General features: G+C 35.5%; 1 protein-coding gene and 1 pseudogene across 7 annotated transcripts in view; both read right to left on the bottom strand.

Annotated features, from left to right (window-relative positions):
• The window catches only part of ROBO2 (roundabout guidance receptor 2), a 1471152-nt gene that overhangs the window by 962406 nt on the left and 488398 nt on the right, over positions 1-20348 (bottom strand). The gene's annotated exons all lie outside the window — the stretch shown is intronic.
• LOC139438799 (dolichyl-phosphate beta-glucosyltransferase-like) overlaps positions 9011-20348 on the bottom strand; it is a 57675-nt pseudogene continuing 46337 nt past the window's right edge.

Below are 20348 nucleotides of genomic sequence, written 5' to 3' on the forward strand. Positions count from 1 at the left end.
TGGAGACTCCAATTGCAGCTACTATTTGAGATGTGGTATCATTGCTTGAGCAAATCAACAGAATCCCTGGTACCTGGTATGCAGCTGTTGATCTGGCAAATGGTTTTTTCTCAATTGCCATTGTAAGAACCACTGAAAATAGTTTGCTTTCAGCTGGTATAGGCCAACAATATACCTTCACTGTCCTGCCTCAAGGGTATATTTTCTCTCTAGGCCTAAATCATATTGTCCACAGGGAACTTGATCATCTCTTCTTCCCACAGGATATCACACTGGTGCATTATATTGATATCATGTTGACTGAACCTAATGAGCAAGAAGTAGCATCTATTCTAGATTTATTTATTTATTAAATATATTTTCTATTTTTTTAAAAAGATACTTAGATTACATAAATGTTACATAAAAAAATAGAGGGGATTCCCATATGCCCACTCCCTACACTTCCCACAATTTCCCACATTAACAACATCCTTCATTTAGTGTGATACAGTCATTACAATTGATGAAAATATTTTGGAACATTTCCACCAAGCAAGGATTATAGTTTACATTGTATTTACACTCTCTCCCACACAATTTTGCAGGTTATGGCAAGGTATATAATGAGCTGTATCTGTCATTGCAATGTCATTCAGGACAATTCCCAAGTCCCCAAAATGCCCCTATATTATACCTGTTTTTCCTTCTCCATGCCCTAAGAATCTCCAGTGGCTGCTGCCTCCATATCAATGATATAAGTTACCCTAGATTTATTAGTAAGGCATATGTATGTCAGAGGATGGGAGATAAATCCAACAAGAATACAGGGGTCTCCCACCTCAGAATTTCTAGGTGTCTAGTGGTGAGAGGCATTAGAGATATCCCTTCTAAAGAGAAGGATAAGATGTTTCATCAGACCCCTTCTATGACCAAAAGAGAGGTACAATGCCTAGTTGGCCTCCGGATTTTGAAGACAACATATTCCTCATTTGGGTGTATTACTCCAGCATGTTTACCACACGGCCAGAAAAACTGCTAGCTTTGAATGGAACTGAAATAAAAGGAGCCTCTTTGACAGGTACAGGCTGCTGTTGTGCAAGCTGCTTTGCCATTTGGGCCATATGATCCAGCAGATCCAATAGTGCTGGAAGTGTCAGTGGCTAGTAGAAATGCCATGTGGGGCCTTTTGCAGGCCCCTAAGGAGAATCACAGTGCAGACTTTTAGGATTTTGGAGCTAAGCCTTGCCATCCTCTCAGGAGAACTACTCTTCTTTTGAGAAACAGCTTGTGGCCTGCTACAGGGTCTTAGTAAAGACCGAATGCTTAACTACTGGCAATCAAGTTACCACAAGATGTGAGTTGTCTATCAGGAGCTGAGTGTTATCTGACCCATTAAATCATAAATTTGGGAGTGCACAGCAGCACTCCATCATAAAATGAAAGTCTGAAAATTGTTTATATGAGACAGGGCTCAAATGAGTCCTGGAGGCATAAGTAAGTTACATGAGGAAGTGGTCACAAGCCCATGGTCACCACTCTTGCCACATTACCTTCTCTTTCCCAGCACATACCTGTGGCTTCTTGGGGAGTTCTTTACAATCAGTTGACTGAGGAGGAGACAGCTTGGGCCTAGTTCATGGATGGTTCTGCATGATATGCAGGTATCACCTGAAAGTAGAGAGTTGCAGCATTGCAGCCCCTTTCTGGTATGTCCCTGAAGGACAGTCATGAGGGGAGGTCTTCTCAGTGGGCAGAATTTTGAGCTATGCACCTTGTTGTTCATTTTGCGTGGAAGGAGAAATGGCCAGAGGTGTGTTTGTATAGTGATTCATGGGCTGTAGCCAGTGGTTTGGCTGGATGATCAGGGACTTGGAAGGAACATGATGGAAAATTGGTGGCAAGGAGGTCTGTCTAAGTGGCAAAAAATATGAAAATATTTGCATCCCTTGCGAATGCTCACCAGAGGGTCATTTCAACAGAGGAATAAGTGGATAAGATGACCCGCTCTGTGGTTAATGGTCAGCCTCTTTCCTCGGTCACTCCTGTCATCGCCCAATAGGCTCATGAACAAAGTGGCCATGGTGATAGGGATGGAGGTTATGCCTCTGCTCAGCTATATGGTCTTCCCTTCACTAAGACAAACCTGGCTGCAGCCATTGCTGAGTGCCCAATCTGCCAGAAGCAGAGACCCACATAGTCCCTGATATGACAACATTCCCTGAGGTGATCAGCCTGCTACCTGGTGGCAGGTTGATTACATCGGATCATTCCATTATGCAAGGGGCTGTGATTTGTTCTAACTGGAATAAAAACATTCTCCAAATGTGGGTTTTCCTTCCTGCATACATTGTTTCTGCCAGTGCTACCATCTGTGAACTTAGAGAATGCCTCATCTACCACCACAATATTCCACACAGCAATTGCTTCTGATCAAGGAACCCACTTCACTGTAAATGGTTGAGGAAATGGATACATATACATGGAATTCATTGATCTTACCATGTTCTCCATCATCCTGAAGCAGCTGGTGTGACAGAATTTTGGAATGGCCTTTTGAAGACTCAATTTAGGTTCCAATTAGGTAGCAGTACCTTTCAAGACAGGAGCAATGTTGTCCAGGAGCTGTGTATGTTCTAAGTCAGCAGCTACTTCATGTGTGGTTTCTCCTATAGCTAGGATTCATGGGTTCAGGAATCAAGGGGCAGAAATGGGAATGGCTCCACTCGCTATTACCCCTAGTGATCTGCTAGGAAAATTTATGTTCATTGTCCCTGCAACATTAAGCTCTGCTGGTCTATGGATCTTAGTTCCAAAAGGAGGAATACTTCTACCAGGAGACCCACAACATTTCCATTGAACTAGAAGTTAAGACTGCCTCTTGGCTGCTTTGGGCTCCTCATGCCTCTGAATCAACAGAAAAAGAAGGGGATTACTGAACTGGTAGGGTGATTGATACTGACTGTCAAAGGGCAGTAGAACTGCAACTATGCAATGGAGGTAAAAAAGAATTGCCTGAACTACAGGAGATTCCCAGAGGGCATCTCTCAGTACTATCATGCTGGCTGTGTGATTAAAGTCAATGGAAAACTGCAACAACCCAATCTATTAGTCCTAACAACAGCTCAGAAACCTCAGGAATGAAGGTTTGGGTCACTCCACCAGGTGAAGAACCATGACCAGCTGAGGGGAAATGGAACATGAAATGGGTATTGGAAGAAAGTAGTGAAAATATCAACCATGACCATGTGGCTTGTTACAGAAACAAGGACTGGAATGGTCAAGAATATTTCTTCCTTGTTTTTGTCATGAGTATGTTTGTATATGTACATAAGACAAAACAAATGTCTTTGTTTTCTTCCCTAATCTTTCCCCTTATTGCATGACAGAATTTGTATTTAAGTTACAGGATGTCAAGTGTAAAAGTGAATATCACCCACAGACTTGCACCCCATTCTAGAAGGATTTAGTACATTTCTAGTTGTACATAAGACACATTATTATCAGGCAAAAAAAATCTTTTATTTTTTACTTCGAGATTAAATATGGTTTAAATTGATGTGTATGGCTGCCAAGTTGATAAAAGGTGTTCTGTGATGGCTAGGCTCATGTGTCAAATTGACCAGGTGGTAGCACCCAGTTGTTTGGTCAAGCAACACTGGCCTAACTGTTACTGTGAGAACATTTCATGGAGATTGTCTTCAACAATGAGAGACATCTCATGGAATCAATTGAAGTCTTCAAAAGGAGAAGGGATTTCAGCAGTCAGAAAGGAGAATTCCCACCTATACTTTTGACAGCCAGCTTCTCCCTGGGAATACACTGAGGACCTTCTTTGGAGTTCCTGGTTTGCAGTCTGTCCTATGGATTTTGGACTTAACATAGCCCCTCAATTGCTTGAGACAATTTTATAAAATATCATAATATTTACAGATATCTCTGGTCAGTTCTGTTTTCCTAGAGAACACTGTCAAATACACTCCCCTCTTAAAAAAGGATCCTGTCTTATAGTTCTCTTAGAACCTTGGCTGCTCCTGATGCCATAATATTGTTGCATTTGCCTCATATGGGTAAGTTCTCATAAGAGAGAGAATAGGGGCTTGCTCAGTTTTCAGGAGCATGTTCTTAATTTTGTTCTTGTTTGCTGATGACTACTCATGTATGTAATAGAGTTTAGTCTGGTTACCTGAGAGAATTTCGAGAGATATACCATAGGAATTTTCATAACATATCAGAGAGAATTTCTAGATATGAGATTTAGAGATATTCCTTATACCTAATCTCTGGAAGCTACCAGTATTCACCAAAAGAACCTGATAATTCTTGAAACATTAAATTGACTTAGGTCAGTTTACAACTGAGACTATTCTAGAAGGAATGGTCAAAGGTCTTTTGTGCCTGAGCAAGGAGTCTGTAGAAGAAGTGAATTTGAGAGAGATTTATTAAATAGAATCAGTGAAACTTGAATATCAATTGAATACTAAGGATAAAAATAAAGAAAAGTCTAGAAAAGTTGGTATCCGTCACTTTAACAGGGAAGGAAAATATATTTAATAAAGTCTTGGTATTAGTTTCCTGTATCTGCTGCAACAATTTATCATAAACTTGGTGGCTTCAAATAACAGGAATTCATTCACTCAGAGTTCTAGAAACTAGAAGTCCAAACTCAGTATCCCTAGGCCTAGATTAAGGTGTTTTCAGGGTCATGGTCCCACACAAGGCTCTAGGAAAGAAACCTTTCCTTTCCTTTTACAGTTCTGGTGGTTGGCAGTGTTCCTTTATACATGACCACCTCACTCTAATCTCTGCCTCTGTGGTCTCATCACTCTCTCTGTATATCTGTGTGTTTGTCTCTCTCTTTCTCTTTAACTTTTTGTTGCAGTAACTGATACAGAGAAGAAAATTTCCCATTTTAGCTACATTACAATGTACAATTCAGTACAATAATTGCATTCACTATATTGCACTACTATCACCAACATCTGTTAAACCTCCTTTTTCATCTTCTCAAACAGAAACTACTCACTCATTAAGCTGTAGTTCCTTCATCCTACCCTCACCCTCATTGCTGGTAACCTATAAACTACCAGCTGTCTCTGTGTGTTTGGTTCTTCCAGGCATTTCGTATAAGCAAGATCATACAATGATCATTTTTGTGTGTGTGTCTGGCTTATTTAGTTCAATGTGATGTCTTCACAGTTCATCTATGTTGTAGCATGCATCAGAACTTTATTCCTGTTTACAGATGAATAATATTCCATTGTATTGTACTCTCTCTTATAAGGACACTTATGATTGTATCTAGGGACTGTCCAGATAATCCAGGATAATCTCCCCATCTCAAAATATTAACATCTACAAATACCATTTTTTGATATAAGATAACATTAAAGATTTTGAGGTTTAGAAGCTGGTATCTTTGGGAACCATCATTCAGCCCACTGCAGACATTTTTAATTTTAAGTGCCCATAGGATATTCTGTAGGATATATCTGGAAAACAGTTGGATATATGAGTTTGGAGGTATGAAATAGAAAGCAAGATCATCTGCTTAGAGAAGATAATGCTGGTAAAACAGGATTCTTGGCCTCATAAGTTTCTGAGGTAGCTTTTGGGGAGAATAGAGCAGAGAGTTGGTTGCTAAGCACTATTTCGAATGCTGTGGAAAGAGAGTAATAAATATGGCAGTGGAAATAATCTGAAGACTTGTGGAAATCAAGATGAAATGTAGTTTATTAATCATGTTCGGGATTTGCTGAGCAGATGTGTTATTGAAAAGATGAGTGAGCAAAGGGTCAACAGTGCTGAAAAGAGCAGTTAAAGTGTTAGATAATGAGATTTCAGCTGGGTGGGGAAACAAAGGCAGGGGAATGCTAATGCACTTAAGGAAAAAGGCTAAAAATAGGATTAACAGAAATTAAAGGATAAAAGTTTATGTTCACAGAGAGGGCTTTTTTTCTGAGATGGAATAATTGATAGCTGTGTCTACAGTGTAGTTATAGGATTGGGTGACTGGATGGTATGGATATTGCATCTATTAACTAAATAAGAGGGCATGAGCAATTGTTCTCAAATTTTCATGAGTCTAAATTTAGTTTAGCTTTGGGAGATTATGAAAAAATACAGATTCCCGGATTCTACTTTTGGGAATTCTGATTCAATAGATCTACTGTTGGATCTATGAACTTGCCTCATTAATCCAGATGATTTGAATGCAGGTGGTAGGCAGATCACACTTGGAGATCCTGTGGTACAATGTTAGAATTAAACCCTACGTAAATATTGTTGATAGTAGTAAGAAAGCTGAATGTTGGATGAGAGAGGAAAATGAGAACCAGTCATCAAAGTCTTCAACAAATGCAGATGAGTAATCAAGTCAGTAAGCAAAAGAATTAAGAGCAATGGGGTGTAATGGAATTGGACAACATAGGTGAAAAAAAAAAAAGGATAAAAGAGTTTTTCATGAGGATGAAAGCAGAATAGCTGAAACTTACAATAAGAGCTAGGATAATGTCAACATTCATAGGATGAAAGCAGGAAAATTTGTTGCCTCTACACATACAAGAAAAATATTGATTTCAAGGAAGAGCCAAAGTTCAAAAATAGTAAAGGAAGAATCTTATCACTTATTTATATGGACTTTTCCACAAAATATAGCATCTTATATTTTATCTCTAAAATTTGCATATAAAATGGACTCAATAAATGTTTTAAAAACAATATTTTAAAATAATGAGATTGGCATTAAATCAGTCAATAGAACCTTAATACCACAATTCATTTTAAAAACAATAAGGTACTATCGAAATGTATATTATTATAATATGTACTTTAAAAGGAATAATTCTGAATTAAAATAACATTTGTTTTTTCCATTCTAATAGCAAATTTTTATAACATGAGGAAACTATATCGATAAGCATATATATTTATTTCCCTTTTATAAGTAATCATATTCTAATTTTAGTGGACATAATTAGAAATGGTATTCTCTAATAAAATTTTCTATAGTTTACTATATTTCAATCATTAAGGAACAACAGAATTAATATACATAAGTAAAAATTTTAATAAAATTTAAAAATCATTCTGTCTAGTGTTCATATTATCATTATTAATACTAGCCAAAAAGAAGCAATCTATTAACTGATGAATGGATAATCAAAATGTGCTATATGCATACAATGGAATACTATTGGAGAATAAAAAGGAAATGCTGATGCATGTTACAGTATGAATGAATCTCAAAAATACAATGCCAAATGGAAGAAGTCAGTCACAAAAGATCACACATTGTATGATTCCATTTATATGAAATGACCAGATTTGCAAATGTATAAGGTTATTAGATTAGTGGTTGGGAGGTACTGGGGTTGAGGTTGGGAAAGAGAGAATTGGGAGTGACCATGAATGAATATCAGGTTTCTTTCTGGGTTGTTGAAAACTTACTAAAATTTGATTATGATAATGCTTCACAATTCAGTAAGTGTGCTAAAACCATTGAATTTACACTTTACTGGTAGATTTTATGTATGTAAACCATATCTCAATAAAGTTGGCTTAAAAAATATTCTTAGATTTCCCTTCAGGATAATCTATGTTTAACCCTATGAGAAGGTCCCCAACAATATTTTATTCTCTCTTACTCATTCATTTCCCTTACCTCAAGTTGGTTCACTTTTTCCTGTCTTAAATTTCTGTGGAACATTTTCAAAGGCATTACTAATAACACAGAGACTCATTCCATTTAAAGTCACAAATCTCAACTAAGTCTTTACTTTTCAAATGGCTTAACTTTGGTTTCTTCAGAGCTGACAGCAGAATGATTTCCTATCTCTTCTCTGTCCCTTGGTAATGAATGTAAATATATTTTGGAACACAACTTCAAGTGTCTTGTAAAATAAACCTCAAAAGGCAATTGTAAAACATTGGGTGTCCCAAATCTTCTTCCTAAAGATCAAAGCCTGATTTTCCCAGATTGTCAGTGTGATTGAAATGAAAACAGCCTGCGTTTAGCATTCAGTCTTATGATCCTGACAATAAAAGGAATAAATATGGTAGAAACAGCTGTATGTTTTCAGGAATGATAAACTTCAGCTGGAATTTTTTAAACTGAAAATTTTGCATTTGAAGTTTATACCAGCAACTAACTTTAGGCAGTTACACATGATCCAGAAATGGTGCTTTGAAGATGAAAGATGAAAAGCAGAACAGAATAAGGTTGGTTAAAAGAAGGTGAAATAACTGAGTAAATAATGCAGGAAGTAATCAGATTCAGAGAAACCTGGTATAGTTAAAGAACTTAATAACTTAATATGAAAACCATTTCTGAGAGAAATATATCACAATGACAGTACTATGCATTATGAAAGTAATAAAATTGAAGCATCAGAAGTATTTCACTTTATAATTAAGGAGAAACAATAGATGAAAGGCAAATTGGAATATATTTTTCTTATCACAGAAGCCCAGGTGATGCATAAAATACGAATATTTTGAAAGTTAAGAAAAAAATATTTTATTTAGAAGTTAGAAAACTGAAAATTGTGATATTTTTAGATTCACTGTTTAAATATAAGATATTTTTTCTTAACTTTGGATTTGGATACCAAGTTGCATAGAGAATCCAGGTTAACTACTTTTTAAAGGTGATATTTTGTACTTAATGGAAGCTGTGAGCTCACTTGGCTAAAGAGTACATTGATTTAACTTGAGGGACTCAAACTATTTTATGATTTAAGTTAGAATTTTGACAGTTCTTGGGTTTTGTCAAATTCTGTATTAAAAAATACACAACTTGGAAAGAATTGTGATTTAGTGGCAAAAAAAATTTAGAAACCAACTACCATACTGTCAGAATTTGATCACTGTGCAAAAAAATGTAAATGATAAATCAATGTCCTTAATGAAGAGAAAGTTGAATTCCAATGACTTTAATAGGCTTTGCAAAAAATGACTGTCAATTCACTAGTCTCCTAAATCTAGATTTTTATTAGAAAGTTAAATTATTTTTTAGGCTTTAAAATTTTAATTACAAATGGAATGTGACAGCAATGCATAAGAACAAAAAGCTGTACATGACCTTTTCCCTCTTCCTAGTTTGTTCAAGCCTCCAGGCACCAATCAAATATCAAAATCGCGTGAAAAGTAGGTCTTTACCCACTTGTAGCCAACTCCAAAATAGAACTAATTTAAAATCTTCAATTTCAGTTGACAGCAATTTCTGCTATTGGAATTTTAAAGAACTCTGCTATGTAAAGCTGTTCTACATCAAATGCTCCCTGTTCAATGTGTAGAGAGGAAAACATCTGGAATGGTGCTTCTTGAGTTAATAATTTGAACCCACATTGTGTGTCCCTGACTCCTCTGACAAAAGGAACCACACCAGAAAGTGGAACTCATACCTGAGAAGAATAAAGAAGTAAGAATGCTGAGCAATTGATTCTTTTTCCAAATGAGTTAGAGATCCGCATGCAATAGCTTTTTGATCAGCCAAGGCTGCAGGTCATTCTGTCCCTTTTCTAATTTCTCAATAACTAGAAACTTTGTGGTTCTATCAGCAACTGCCATAAACATCTTCTTTCCTCAAGAACTGAATACGCCCTTTGAAGTCTGGTCCTTGTTGCCATCATCAACAACTATCATGTCATAAGTGAACAAAGTATCCAGTTTTTGTCTCTTCTCTATGTAGCCCTGAGATTTATCTATCATCACAGGCAACCCTTTTTCTTCATTGTATGAAGGCACTATAAGAAAGAATAGATTTGATAGATGAGTTCCATATTCTGGGTACAGTTTCTTCTGGCCTATGTTTCCTTCTGGCCTCTGGTATTTAAGAAGAAATTCTCTCCTTCATGTTGAAGAAGGTGTGGCATTTTCATAGATGAATTGCTACAGTTCGTGTTGCCATAGCTATGTTTTCTCAATGGATAGAGCCCACACAGCAGCTAACGCTATATTGACTTCCACTCTGGGTGGAAGTTACTTTCTCAAATAATATGGCAAAAATCTCTAAAATATATAAACCATGCCTAAGGAAAGAAAACAGGCCTATATGCCAAGTCCTCAATCTTTATGTTTATGCATGTGGACCTTATTCCTGTAAAATTGAAACTTAGCCTAATTAGAATTAATGCCTAAGAGTTACTTCCTGAAAACCTTGTTACTCAAATGTGGCCTCTCTATAAACCAAAGTCAGCAAATAAGCTCACCATCTTCCCCTTGAGTCATGACATAGGACATGGCTCTTGGGGATGAGTCTCCATGACACTGAGGGATTATTACAAAGTGCCAACCAGTGATGCATTTGGAAAACCACCTTGACCAAAATGGGGAAAAACTGAATGAAAAATAGTTTTCATGTCTAACAGATTTCAAAGTGAGTTGGGAGGCCTTTTCAGAGGTGATGCTTATTCAGGTCTCAGCCAGATTTCACCAACTGCCAGCACAAACAAAGCCTCAAACAAGAGTGCTCCAAAGGGTTCTAGGGTTGTCCAGACACAGAGACAAGGCACACAACCTCCATACCCTTTCAGTGGGTCCTATTTGGGAATATATGATAATCTATTTCCCCAATATAACAAAATTCCTCTAATCATGATTCTTCTACTCCTTTTATTTGAATCTATAATTTTCAATGTACCTGTTAATTATATTTCTTGGAGACTTAACTCTTAATTGCTCATATGCTGGTTGAATCCTGAATCCCAGGAGCGCAGCGGCCAATCCTATTCTTCAGTTCTTCCGGCTTGCCTTGGACAACCAACAAAATGATGATGGACAAGACCCATCCCCCAAAACAAGGAGCATCTACAACTGAAAGCAAAATAATTCCTTCCATCTGCCTCATAATATGTAAGTTGCTTCTCAGCCTGAAGCAAAATGAGCAATCATGGGGGGGGGGGGGAGTGTAACCATAGACCAAAGAAGACTTTTTGTGTTTGTAGTTATTATCTTGTGTAAATGGAGTACTTGTAACATTGACATAAAGATAGTGGTTGTCAGGGGTTCAGAGGGGATGAGGGAGGGATGAATAGGTGGAAGATTTAGGAAAAGGGTGGGTTGCAAATGGTTTTATCATCTCTGTGTTACCTTTAAAACTATTAATTGTGGGCAAGTAGATCTTACTCAGTCTGTAAAGCTTTTTACATTAGAAGCAGGCTTTGCTTAGGATTTGGCTGACTGTCAATTGTGGAACTCCTTTTTTTAGAAATGACATTAGAGTCAGTTCATGGAATAAGAGTAAGAGTAAGGATGTTATAATTTTTACTTTTTTTACTATATTTCCTTTTTAAAATAAAATTGATACATCAAGGCGAATCATCTACTAAATAGAAAAATCTCAGCTGATACACTCACATATATATATATGTATATATATACACACACACAAAAGTCGTATTTACATTATTCACAATTCTTGTTAGGTTGGTAGCGAAGTTTTACTCCACCTTCCTTTCATGAAGAAATGGTGGAAAGAGTCTTTATGAAAGATTTATAGAGTTAGATATGGAAACGAAATAAGTGTATTTTTATGCTCTCCAGTTTGCTCTGTGGGCTATAAAACTTAAGTCGGACATCACCTTCACATTAAAAAGTTAAAAATTCTTCAAACCCATAGAATAAGCAAGAATATACTCAGAAAATGGATGGATAATTCAAAATGTGGCAGTGATTTCATTGTAAAATATCCTTGAAATAAACTACAATGTGATGCCGGTACCTTTACATGAAAGTAGACATGTCTTAGAACCGGAGGACGTGAACTACCTGAATGAATTTGCTATGGTTAGTAATGTGGGCAGAGCTTGCCACTGGCCTTTCCATTAAACAATTCAAAGATTTCCCATAGGCAGATTTAAGCACACGCAACATCCGAGCTCAGTCATGGAAGTCAGAAATGAAAACAGATTCCACATGATGGGTAACTTAGGCCATTTTTCATGGTCATTAGTGGACTGTAGACTGGATGTGGTAAACAACCAATTTGCCTGTTGTTTGAAACATAAGCAGAGATCATTTATTCATTTGTTCATTTTCTTTTTTGCTTTAGCACATTAGGTATTGTTTTCTGATATATATGTAACATTAATCTACACTTTTCTAAACTGCAATGTACTCCTGAATCTGCAGCATATTCTTTTGAATAACCTCAGTTGTGGAATAGTTTCAGTTTCTAAGGGTGGATTTGATTTCTTTTTTAAAATAAGTCAAATGGTGTTTAAAAACAAATCAGTTAAAATTTTAAAAAATGCACAAGTAAGCTGAGATATATACATACTTTTCTTCTTTTTAGGGTAAAACTCAAGTGTTCATTAAAGAAATAACACCAGTTTTCTTGTAGAGTTAACAAACTAGCTTGAATGACAATTTTAATAAAAAGAGAGACTCAGAACATTGTTAGTGGCAGAATAGCCTGAATGAATGCATCCTCAGTGCATTTACTTTGATGTTACATTGATGCCAGTAAAATAAATTAACTGTGTTTCTTTATGGTCATCTCTCATATGCAAAATTGTGTGCCAGAATAAAATCATACCAAAAGTTGCATAATTTGAGTATGACAAATTCTGTCAGTTGAAATATTGTTTATAAACTAGTTATCTATAAGTACATAATCCCGATAAAATCTTTGAAATCAAAGATTCTTCAGAAATGTTTCTAATATTAAAAGTTCAAATATAACTATCCTGAGGCCAATTTTAAACCTATTTTCAAGACAGACTCTGACAATAACTCATTGTGAGCATCTGTGTCTACTTTACTGTATACTGAACAGAATTTATCTGGGAGGTAAGCAGTAGATCTGGTTTATATTCTCCAATGAGAGAATAAAAGAGAGGCTGTGGATTGAAGCACTCTGTGTATTTTAGCCTTTTTGTTAAGGACCGTAATGGAAGAAAATTGGATTAAAACAGCTAAATGTGCTTAGAACAATTCCCACAAATGCCAATTACAGATTTTGGTTTCTTTGGTTTTTGGGGCTCTAATCTTTAGTAGATTATTACAATGCACATCAGATACTTTCCACATGATACACATTTAGCATCTTCACATATAGACCTTGGGTCAAGATTCTGGTTCAAATTCAATTTGGTTGAAGTTATGCAATGGAAACCACAGGAAATGCTGTGAGCACTATCAAGCTCTACATAGTCCATGCTACTGACCCTACACTGTACCAGAAGAAGGACAATCTCTAAGACTTAAATTTCCCTGCCTCCTAGCCCATTGCTGAAGTAGACCACCAACCTGATCTTTACTGAATATATATTTTTAATGAGAGGCTCACAAGTATTTTTTTGTGGTGGTAGTTGTTTTGTTTTTGTTGTTGATGTTTTTAACAAAAGCATAGAGTAAGTTGTCAGACAATTTAATGACTTATAAACTTAGATTTTCAGTCAACTGTTGTCAGAGATTGAAATAAGATCCTGTGGGAAAACATATTAATCTGGGCTTGCATCTCTAGTCATTTATTAAGTAGTTTCTTTTTCTCTGTGTCTAATTATAGATTGAGAAAATCTATTTTAGTCCTCTCATTATGCAAATAGAAGGTGCCATTACCTCCCATCATTTAAAAATAAACAGATTGTGATGGTTAGACTATTTGTCACCTCGGCCAGGTAAGTGTGCCCAATTGTTTAGTCAAGCAAGCACTGGGCTAACTGTAATACAAGGGCATTTATGGTCTTTAGTCACCATTGACTTTACTGTAGTGGTAAATCATAGATAGATGATTACAATTACATCAATCAGGGATATTGCCATCAGCAATGACTAACGCTTAACCCAATCAGTTGAATGCCTTAAAAGGGGAAGTGACTCCAGCATTGAAAGAGAATTTCCCAGCTTGTATTTGGACAGCCAAGGACTCCCAGAACTCATCAAAAACCTTCGTTGGACTCTCATTGGAGCCTCTGGTTGCAGCCTGCCTGCGGAACCTGGACTCGTGCATCCCCATGCTGCGTGAGAGACTCATAAAATCGCATATTCTTGACAGATATCTCTTGTTGATTCTGTTTCCCTAGAGAACCCTGGCTAATACACAAATCAAAAGCTTAAAATACTTCTGAATTGATATTAAAATGAAAGGGATAGTGTTCGTAAGTTTTGGGTCACCTGTTGCAAGTTAATGTCTACAGGATCAGGAGTTACCACTTTTATTGCCTTGGCTAACATACACTTGGTAGCACTATGAAGAGCAATAGACTAAAGTCATGAACACATACTTTATTTGTGACATAAATCTCTTTATTTCATATAATGTGCTTATTTGTTATAATTAAAATATTTATTAAAATGTTCTCAAAGTCAGTGCCATTTGATAATAGAGATTATATATTACTCTAATGTATATTGACATCTTATTTCAGTCTACGGCCAATTTTGAAAAACTACAATGTGTTAACTTTAACTGACATCATTTTTTAAGGTCTAAGTTACAGTGATTCCCAGTGACAATCCTGCCTTGTCATGTTCTATTAAGATTTCCTGCCTAGTGAAAGGGGAGCTTTGGCTGAATACATGGCATTCTGCAAATGTGTGTTCTGTTTGGCTCTATCTGCCACATGTTGATCTCAGAATTTTTCCTCTCATCTCAAAGTGGAATTTGTTTAAACTTCCTCTTCAGTTTCAGCTAATATCTAAAGTTGTTTGTCATTCAATGGATTCAGAACAATTTTTCATAAGCATAACTCTACTTTTAAACACATTCTGTGTTTGAGTTATTATCTATTCCTCCATTCCCTTTGAAAATCACTAGAACAAACTTCATCTCACTCACTCAAAATGTACATGACTGCAGCTAAACTTATGAGAGCTTAGCTCATACAATGGGTTAAAGGTTCAATTCAAGAAGGTAATTATAAACATATGCACATAAAACAACAGAAACCCCAAAGTATATGAAGCAAACATAGACATAATTGAAGTAATAGACAGTTCTACAGTTATAGTTGGAGATTTCAATACCTTACTACCAATAATGGATATAACATGTAGACAGTGGATCAATAAGGACCTAGATGTCTAAAACTACCATAGAAACCAATTGGACCTAACAGATATATCTAGAACACTCCATCTAACAACAGAACAATACATTTTTCCCTATTGCAAATATGTTAGAGCACAGAAACAAGTCTTAATAAATTTAAAATGATTGAAATCATACAAAGTATCTTCTTTGACCTCAATGAAATTAAAGGTAGAATTAACAATTAAAGGTAGAATTAATATAGAATTAAACTGGAAAATTCTCAATATGTGGATATTAAAAAATATGCTCAAATGACCACTGTGGCAAGGATGAAATCACAAGAAAATTTATAGAACACTTGCAAATGAATGAAAATGAAAACACAACATTCCAAAACTTGTCAGATGCAGTAAAAGAGTGCTCAGAGGGAAATTTTTAACAGTAAATGCCTGTATTAAAAAAAGAAGATGACTCAAACCAATCACCTAAACCTAAGCTTTAAGGAACTAGAAGAAGAACAAAGTGAAACCAAAGGTAGTAGAAGGAAGGATATGATAAAGTTTAGAACACTGATAAGTGTACTAGAGGAGAGAAAAATCATAGAATCAATAAAACCAAAGTTTAGTTATTTGAAAAGGCCAAAAGTTTACCTAGACTAATGAAAAAAAGGACATGCAGATAACCAAATAGAAATGAGAAAGAAGATACTACTATTGATCTCATAAAAAGGATTATAAGAGACTATTATGAACAATTGTACTCTAACAGATTAGATAACATAGATGAAATGGACAAATTCCCAGAAACATATAAATTTCCAAAAATGGAGTCAAGAAGAAATAGAAAGTCTGAAAATATGTATAGCAAGTGAGTAGATTGAACCAATAATTATAATTTTAAAAAACTCCCCCAAAAGAAAAGTCCAGGGACAGGTGACTTCACTGGTGAATTCATCCAAAAATTTAAAGAATTAATACTAATCCTTCTAAAACTTCTAAAAAAATAAAAGAGGAAGGAATATTTTCTAACTTGTTCTATAAGGCCAGTATAACCCAAACCTAGACAAGACACTTCAATAAAAGAAAACTACTGACCAATTTACTTTATGAATATAGATGCAAAAATCATCAATAAAATACTAGCACTCTGATGAAGTGAGATTTACCTCAGGAATGCAAGTGTGGTTCTACTTCAGAAAATAAATCAATAAAATGTGCCACATTACCTCTCTCTAAGCCAAACTCAGCATATAAATGCATTACCTTCCCTCCAGTGTGGGACATGACTCACAGGGATGAGCCTCCCTGTCACTGAGAGATTACTACCAAGTACCAACTAGTAATGCAACTGGAAAAAGAACTTGAATAAAAGGGGGAAAAGGTAAAGACAAATGTTAAAGGATGATATAAAACTATCTCTATTTGCAGCTATGATCCTATATATAGAAAATCCCATGGAATTCACACACACTTAAACAAACCTACCAGAGCTAATAAACAAATTTAGGAAAGTTGCAGAGTATAAGATCAACACACCAAAATTAGTTATGCTTCTATACACAAGCAATGAATAACCCCAAAAGGGAATTAAGAGACTAATCCTGTTTAAAATACCACTGAAAAGAATAAAATACCTAGGAACAAATTTAACTAAGGAAGTGAAAGATGTATACACTAAGTACTATAAAATATTGCTGAAAGAAATAAAAAAGGAACCTAAATAAATTGTAAAAAGCCTGTGTTTATGAATTGGAATACAACACTGTTAAAATGACAATGCTACCCGAAGTGACAGGCAAGTTCATTGTAATCCCTACCAAAATCCCAATGTGCATGTTTACAGAGATGAAAAAGCCAATCCTCAAATTCATATGGAATTGTAAAGATTTCAAATAACCAAAAATATTATTGAAAGGAATAATGAATCATTTCCTGATTTCAAAACTTACTATATAGCTATAATAACCATGACAGTTTGGTATTGGTATAAGGATTGTCATATAAACGAATGGAATATAGTTGAATATCCAGAAATAAACTCATGTATCTATGGCCAATTGATTTTCAACAACAGTGTCAATACCATTTGTATTTGCCAGCAAAAGGAGTGCTGATGCAAAATACCAGAAATCTGTTGGCTTTTACAAAGGGTATTTATGTGGGGTAGAAGCTTACATTTACCAGGCCATAAAGCATAATTTACTTCCCTCACCAAAGTCTATTGCCATGTGTTGGGGCAAGATGGCTGCTGATGTCTGCCAAGAGTTCAGACTTTTTGAGTTCCTCTTTTCCTGGGACTTGTTTCTCTCTGAGCTCAGCTGCTGTGCTCATTACACAAGGCTAGCTGTAGACTATCAGGTGAATGGCTCTGTCTCTTTCCCTGGGTCTTCTGCAATGTCTAAGAAGCCATCTCTATTCCTCTGTGCTCCAGCTCAAAAGTCCAAAATGAAAACTCCTACTAACTTCTCTGCTCTGCTGTGTAGTTTTATCTGTGAGTCCCCACCCACCAAGGGGGCCAGGACTCAATATCCTACTGACATGGCCCAGTCAAAGCCTTAATTATTATTTAATCAAGTAAAAGTGAAACTTCTGAATTCAATCCAATCTAATATGCCCAGAGGGACAGACCAGTTCACAAACCCAATCTAATATCTATTTTTAGAAATCATAAACCATATCAAACTGTTAACATCATTCAATGCAAAAGAATAGTCTCTTCAACAAATGGTTCTGTGACCAAAGAATGAAGCTAGATCCCAACCTCACACCATAAAATAATTAACTCAAAATAGATCAAGGACCTAAATATAAGACCTAAAACCATAAAGCTCTTGTAGAAAACAGGAATAAAGCTTCAAGACCTTGGATTCTTAGATAAAATACGAAAAGAATGTGCCACCAAAAAAAAAATGTAGATAAGTTATACTTCATCTAAATTAAAAGCATTTGTTTATCAAAGGATATTATCAAAAAGGTGAAAAGACAACCAACAGAATGAGAGAAAATGGTTTTCAAATAATATATCTGTGGCAATTTGAAATTATTTTATGAATCTCCAAAGGAGAATTATTTTATTTAAACTAATCCTTTCCTGTGTGTGCGAGACCCATTTGACTGGATTAAGTCAGTGGGACATGATTCATGTTGAGCTGCCTCCCTAGCTGGGTCTGACATAAAGGGAGAGATTGACTCAATGGACACACAGAGGATAAAAGGAAGCTGGCATATTTTTGATTCTGCAATGAAAGAGAGAGGTTGCTTAAGCACAAAGCCCACAAGAGGCTGGGCTCAGAGAGCAGCTCAAGAGAAGACCAGCTCTGCTTTACGCCTCATAGCTTACAGCTGAACTTGGGAAGAGAGGAAAAACTGAGACTGATATAGGAGGCCCGGAAAGAGGCAAGTCCTATGCCAGTTTGTAGTTGCAATTAAGAAGAAAATGGAGCATCTGAGTCTGAGATAGGAAGCCAAGATGGGAAGATAGAGACCAGGTGTGATCTCTGGCCATCTTGCTTCAACATGTGGCAGCTGACTTTGGTGAGGAAGAACTTCTTATGGTGCCTTGAGTTGGACTTTTCATGGCCTTGGAACTGGAGGCTTTTACCCCAAATAAATCCCCATTATAAAAGTCAGCACATTTCTGGGTACTTTGCATCAGTAGCACTTTGGCAAACTAAAACAATATCTGATAAGGGACTAGTATCAAAAATATATAAAGAACTCTTACAACTGAACAACAAAAAGACAAATAGCACAATTTAGAAATAGGCCAAGGACTCAGATATTTCTTCAAAAAAGATACAGACATGACAAACAAGCACATAAAAAGATACTTAAAATCATGAGCCATTATGGATATATGAGTGAAAACCACAATGAAGTACCATTTCGTACCCTTTAGAATGGCTATACTTATTTTAAAAAATGGAAAAATATAATAACAAGGGTTGGTAAGGGTGTGAAGAAACTGATACCTATGTACTTTGCTGGTGGGAATGTAAAAATAGTTTAGCCTCTGTGGAAATAGTTCAGTGATTTCTCCAAAAGTTAAACAATACAATTACCATAAGACTCAGCATTTTGACCCCAAGTAATTGAAAACTGGTACTCAAAAAAATACATGTACACACATTTATAGCAGCACTATTCATGGTGGTCAAAATGTGGAACTAGCCCATATGTCTATCAGTGGATGAATGGAAAAAAAAAATTGTGACATAAACAGTGAACTTTTATGCAGCCATAAAAAGGAATGGTATACTAATACATGCTACAATGTGGATGAACCTTGAAAACATTAACTAAGTGAAGGAAGTCAAGAGAAAAGATCATACATTGTATGATTCCATTTATATGAAATATCCAGAATAAGTGCATCCATAGAAATGGAATGCAGCCAGGGAAAAGGGGGAAGTTGAAAATTGTTATAAAACTAAAAAAATAGAAGGGCTCTTAAAGTCATCTTCTTAATTTTGAATAAAGTTAATGAAATCCTACCAATAGATTAGGAATAAAAACAAGAAGATAAAAAGAGGTAATTTTCTTAGTCAAACAGATTAACAAGAGAAACTAAAAATCTATAAAAATCTACAACTTTTCTTCAGAAATATAGGCATTTAATAGCCATTTTATTCAGTTCCCAGAGAACTAATTGGTCAAAAGAATGACTTTTAAATGAATAATTCATTTGTGACAAAAACACATCTGGCATTCATTTGAATGTTAAACCACATCCAAAACAGTTCATTGGAAATACCTTACCAATATGGACATAGAAAAATTCATCAGTGGAGGAAAACATAGCTAAAATTCCATGATAAAATCTTAGAACAACAACAAAAAAGAAACCAAAAAAAAGCCCATAGATTATTGTTTATTACAGAAATCACTAATTTAAACAAAAACAAAATTATTTGATTCAATTTAAAGAAACATAATTGAGTAATTTATCTGATTATCAAAAGCAACATTAAAATAAGTTAAAATGGCGTAAATACTTTGAAGTTTTTCATTAAATTTCATTAAAATTTCTCTTCTTGAATTGTAATAGAACACAATCCCAATGCTTCTTAGATGGAATACTAATTCCATAGGGCATTTACAGATGTGATGCAAAAAAAAACTCCAAGTCAGTAATTTGGGAGAAAAGATAAATTTTTGAAATATTGCTCATTTATAAAAATTTCTTTACTGAGGAGTTTATTTATTAGGCTTTATTATTTCAAGTTTGTCAGAGGATTCAGAATGCTCATATTCATTGTGAATCTCATAAAAGTAGCCATAGAAGCATCTTGTGACAGGTTTCCAAAGTTGCCATGACAGATGCTTAATGTGGAAAAATTACTTTAAAGACCAGAAAGCAAAACTAAAATAACTTTATTCTAATATAAGAAAGG

Source organism: Dasypus novemcinctus, chromosome 4 (assembly GCF_030445035.2).
Source record: "Dasypus novemcinctus isolate mDasNov1 chromosome 4, mDasNov1.1.hap2, whole genome shotgun sequence".
Classification (NCBI taxonomy): Eukaryota; Metazoa; Chordata; class Mammalia; order Cingulata; family Dasypodidae; genus Dasypus; species Dasypus novemcinctus.